This window comes from Grus americana, chromosome 4, assembly GCF_028858705.1.
Source record: "Grus americana isolate bGruAme1 chromosome 4, bGruAme1.mat, whole genome shotgun sequence".
Taxonomy (NCBI): Eukaryota; Metazoa; Chordata; class Aves; order Gruiformes; family Gruidae; genus Grus; species Grus americana.
In genome coordinates, this window is record NC_072855.1 from 30,027,521 (window position 1) to 30,033,520 (window position 6,000).

A 6,000-nucleotide genomic window follows, 5' to 3' on the forward strand; every position below is an offset into this window, starting at 1 on the left:
AAATAAACCCTGGTGTGTATAATTCCCTGCTAGGTTAATGAGGAAGAAGCTAGCCGAAAAAAGAAAATTATTATATGCAAGACAACAGATCTTATGAAAGTAAAAAATCTCTTTGCGTGTGGGACCCCCATAGTGACTAAAACCACTCCATAGTAGTAAAACTCTGAACAAAAGGAAAACCTGGACTTGGCTGTTTTGTTTTCTCACAAGCAAAAGCACACACATATATTCAGTCCCCATGTGGCCTCAGGTGAAGGCAGAGGAGTTACAAAGAAGGGATTATCTCGCAATACATTTGCAATTAAGTGCTGTGCCACCCTTGCTCTCTTTCCAGCTGGCTTTACATCTTCTTCTGTTGACTTTACACCCCCGAGATGCCCAGCCCAGAGCAGGCAGGGTGGTCAGGCAAGGGGCATACCATAAGCAAATGTTAAAAAATATCCAATTTAAGATGGACAGTAAAGCTGCTGAAAATTTTGTATGAATTGTCAAGTTTTTGTCCCTCTTCCAAAAGCTCCCAGAGACTCTTGGTTTTGGTATTAGGTTCTACTTTCTAACACAGAAATTGTTCAAATAAGCGCTGTTATTTTACTTAAGTTCTCAGATGGGGCTTTATTTCATCCAGATGTTACCGCTCATACCCCTGTCTTCATTTAGAGCAACACTTTGTAGAATACCTAATCTTTAAGTCACTTTTACTTTAATTCACCACTGTGTTTTTTAAATGACTGTGTTTGACATAAACCACTGGCTGGTTTCACAACTGTGGCGTCTCCACCTTTGGCAAACTGTTCACTTATTTATTCCATCCTCTTTTAATGGAATTGCTGGAACCACTTAAAATCCATTAATATACTACAAATTTCAAGCACAAATTGTATTTGTGTGAATTAGTGCAGTTGGGAAGACTGAGTAACTTCTACTTCATAAGAAATCAAGTCCATTGTAAATGTGTAACTATAGTCTTCAAACAGCTTAAAGATTTTCCACAAATACTGGGAGTTAAATCCATATTTTGCAGTATTAATCCACTTTACTCTCTTTTTAATTTTTATTCTCTTTTTTTCTGTTTTTATTTTCTAAGACATTCCATGGACTTTATGTATCTAATTTGTTGTCACTAACTGTCAGCTACAAATGCATCTGTACACACTATATTAAGCAATTATGTTTTTTGCATGTATACATGCATATATATTATTCCTGTCCATGCCACATAATACAATATTTCTTAGGGACTAGATCATCTCCTTGCTTATGCCCCTTATTGATTTCCATGCTGATGTGCCAGACAAGCACAGAGTTTCTTGGCTTTAGCTTTAAACCAAAGAAAAACTAAATAGCATCACCTCACAGCCACTGCTGAAAGTTCAGCTGTTTGAAATTAAATTGGCTTGAAACAAACTCAAGGTTTTCAGTTAGTGTCTTCAAACATACTTTTTGGTAAGGTAAAGGATTTAAGGATATAGATTCTTGAATGAAACAAAACCAACAAATGAAAATCATCAGTAAAGCTTGGACTGAAATGCTTTGGAAGCTGATTTGAAATTTATAAAAATTGTAATAGAAGCTTGAAAACAGGTCATAATTCTCAAAAGTAACACAAGAATTTAAAAGAGAAACTAAATAGTTGGAAACTCTACTTACACACCAAAGTCACAGCAGGGTCTATACTAAGGTTAAGCAAGGGGGAACACCTCGGTGTGGTGTTAAATGAGTCGACCTACTGCCCATTGGAAGTACTGCAGTAGTTTCCTAATGCCTCCTACAGCTCTGGCCAAAATCTGACCCTGATTATATTAGAAGGGCTGTCCTGGAGTTTCTCCCAAGTAGCCAAGACAGGAATCTATTCTGGTATGTTCAGTTCTCTCAGTCTTATTGCTGTTTTTTGGGGAAGTGAAGGAAACAGCGATATGACATGCATCAACCATACACCTACCTTGCATCTCTGATACATTTCATCCCGTCTTAACAGCCCTAATACATTATCACATCTTCCCGCTCACCATTTTTTCCCAAAGGTAACGACCAATACCAAAACCAAACATGACAGATGTGGCTACCTCAAACATACATTTTATCTTGCATGTTCCGTTTCTTTCCTCCTTCCTCCCAAATCACAGCCTGCATAGCATTTTGCTTTTGAAACATTTTGTCCTTGTATTATCTTCACTCACTTTCCCTCCATTTTCCCCTTTCTCTTATGCCTCTTCCCTAGAAGAAAATGACTTGCTGGGAAGCTGAATGCCTTTGGACTTGTGCTGGAAAGAAGTTAATTGCTGCAGATGTCCCAACTTGCCAGAGCCTGATACTTCCTTAAAAACCAGGGTAGGGGAGCAGTTTCATATTTCACCTTTTCTGCTGTTGCAGGGGACACATGCAAGTGGCTGTTTGCAACACTAAAAGGATCTAGAGAGCTCCCAGAATCTCTTGCTGCTGTTTGCTTTGTACTAAGGAGCATTATTGTCCTAGACCACTTGAACCAGCTTCAGCTGCAGCACAAGGAGAGAATAACATCACGTTTTTCTCCCTCTAAGAGAAGCACAAGCTCCTTCTTGGAGCTCACCCCTGGCTCCTCTCAGCCATCACTGCAGAGCCACCTCACGCATCTCTCGCATCCCAAGTCACGCAAAGTACATGTAGATCTTATCCTGTTTCAATTAATTGTCCCTCTCAATCTCTCCATTGGTCTTTGAGCCCCTTTGTGTCTTTGGAGACTTAGAGGGACCAGAAAAAGGCCAAATATCCAGAGCTCAGGGCTCCCTTAAGAAGGATTCGGTTTCCAGAGAGGACTACAATTACAAGCAATATTCAGGCAACATGGTGTTAGGTGTCTGCTCTCAGGCTGGCGTGGAATAGAAACAACAGCCTCAGCTCTTTCCCAGCAGCTTTATACCACCTTGGCTTCTCCAGTGAGTTATTCCTGATTTACACTGATGTAAAAGAGAGAGAGAGGAAAAAGAGATGTGTCAGGGCTACAGGGTTTTGTAGCTGACACAGCCAAGAAGCCAGAAGGAAGAAATCACTCAAAAATCTTTCTCTTACCAAAATGCAGAGTAAGACTTAGTAAGATGATTTGATGATACTGATTTACTGGCAGAGAGAGAGACAAGTATGCACCGGTAGAAACATTTATTTTCATAGCTGTTCAGATAGACAAGACTTGGTTTTAATGACGCTGGCCCAGGTTTGTTTTCTTCACCGGTTTTGGTTTGTCCCATGTCATGTTCAGCTCATCTGTCACAGAGTGGCAAGCAGCGTTATCATTATCAAAAGAAATTAAAACCAGCCAAGAAGTCAAACAGAAAGATGTGATCTGCCATAATAAGAAAACAATTAATTTTTTCTTCTGACTTTTCCCAAAAATGTGAGAGCTATGCTGCCTCCAGAAAAAGATAAATGAGACTCAAATCTGCATTATGTTAGCAGAAACCACCTGCAGTTAATTACAGCTAGATAAAGAAATTACTTGTCTTTTGGTCCAAATCTTCTGTCTTCAAGGCCAATATCTGTTCCAAGCAGCACAAAAGAAAGGTTTCAGCTCTAATTTATTCCGTGTTAGGCAATGAATGGCACTCACAGCCTTCCACTCCTCACTCCTCCTCTGTGCTCCTATAGCTACAGCTCCTGGCACCACGTGATTCACCTCACCTTCATGATTTAATGAATCAGAGTGCAGGTGAACTGTGTGACTAAATCAAAATGTCTCCCCTGGCAAATATTGTGTGAGGGCTCAGGTATCCATTTCTATTGGCAGTGGTTTCCAGTCTGCAAGGGCTCCTTTCCTGCAGGAAGTATGATATTTTAACCGAAGCAAGGAATACACTTCTTCCCTTGACCACCAGTGTCAGCGTTAGATGCATGTTAATGTTTGACAGGAGGCTAGAAGACGCATTTCCTCTAATATCAAACTGGTCTTTGTAGATTTCTCCTTTCAGACAAATCTGCTCTTTTGACTCCTGTTAGAGCTGAGAAACAATGCAAAGAGTGGTCTTACAGCACATTTTAAAAGGAAACTCTTTTTTTAGGGTGGCAGAAAGCTCAGAGGGTTTTATACCTTAGCTTGTTGGTAATTTTTGTGTGTGCATGCTGGACCTGACCGCTGGCTTACTTGCCAGAAGCATGTCTCCCAACTAAAGCAGAGTATATCGCATCAATTGTACGCTATCTCTTAATGGTTTCGAAGCAGTGACTTCATCAGGGCTCTGACATACAGTTAGTGCTTCGTGCAGACTAAATAACATTATGCAGAACTTCCGTTGTTCTAAAGGCTGTTTTTCATGTAGAGGAGGGATCCAAGGCTTATCCCAGACTAGGTCCCTTTGATTAAACACAATGTAATTCTATTTTTCCACTGCATGCCAACAATAATCCCCATATCTATCAGTTCAACCACATAGCTGTCAAATTTAGATGCTGCGTTTACTTTTCTAAAGCCATTATCAACCAGATTTGTTCACCTAATTTCAGTGTAGTTACAAGACAGGGCCATACTACGGACTTCTTGTGCTTCTGTCACATCTAATTTGATCATTTTCTGCTAAGTTAAAGTCTAACCTGCTGGGCCTTTGACAAACCAGAAAACCAGTTCACTCTTTCATTGACATCTAATCTCTGAAATACCGGCATTTGTGAACAGACATGTTTTCTGAGTAATCCACTCCGTTTCTGCTGTAACACCGAGGGTGAGAAAAAAAAAAAAAGGAGCTTTTGTCTTCCAGACAGCAGTGTGAGAGCTGTGACCGTATGCAACGAGCCAGAACAGACAAAACCCCGATGGAGGAATCCAAGTGCTACCAAATCACACAAGTATTTAAAGATATTGTTTTTATTCGTAGTCAAGCCCTTCCCTGTCACGGGGTGCGTCTCCACAGCCTGAGGCAGATAGTTGCCAGGAAGTTTTCTCGGGGGGCATAGCACCCTATGGAAGCACCCTGCTGCCAAGAAGAGATTCTTTATTTTGCTGTTTCAGTGCTGTTTAACAGTCTTTTGCTAATGTGAAAGTCTGGAACTGGCTTGCACCCAGCCGTGTAGCCATCGGCTTTGTTCCTTTAAACCCTCCAAAGCTTTCTCCTTTCTGCTTTTCATTATTTGTCCCCTTGCCTCAACACCCCTTTTGCTGCAGTTTCCTGGCCAGCCCATCAGTGCACAGCAACAAGGTCACGGCATGACTTCAGGCTCGTTGCGCCGCTCAGGCTTTGCGACCACCGCAAGGGCAGGTGGTCCGGCATCACCGTAGCGCATGGTGGTAACCTGCTGCTCCTCCTCGGGGCATGGGGAGCCAGGAAAGCTGGAGCCACGTCTCACGGAGTCACTCATGATCAAAGAGAGGATAGGGAGGGGAGGTAGCAATGGGTTTGCCAGGAATTTTTCAAGAGACAGGTCAGCGTGAGGACCTGGGTTTGTCTGTGAAGGAAGAATTCAAAACGAAGAGATGTGCAAGTTGTGCAGAGAGGTAATGCCAGGAAAATTGTCTGAGCATCAGCCCTGAGCAAACATGAAACTCAGCAATCTTCACAGCGTGATGAATGTCTGCCATTTTGACAGGAAATGCCAAATGCCTTGAATTAATTATGTCTCTAACGTTTTCCTGCTGGAGAGAGAGCTTTGGCCCATTTGAAATAATGAAGCTTAGACAAACAAACAAGAACTGAAAAGGCTAAAGTCATTGCTGTTAATCTATCTTCAATGAAATTAATGGATATTTCCCTTCCTTCTGCCCCCTTCTCCCTGGTCCAATTTAATTCTAAAGAACAGAGCCCATATTCCAAAGGATTTTGCTGATGCTCCTCCATATAAAAGCCTCAAAGAACAAAAGAAACCAAGAATTCAACAGCAATAGTCAACAGATGTGAAGTGGTGGATTTAAGATGCCTTAGAAAGCTGCACCAGATAAGCAAGCAAGGCTGCTGCTGGGGAAGTGTTGTCAAAGTGGTACTACACAGGAACAAGGAAATTATTGTGATAATCCCAAACTGGCCTCTAAGGGGCGGTAATATT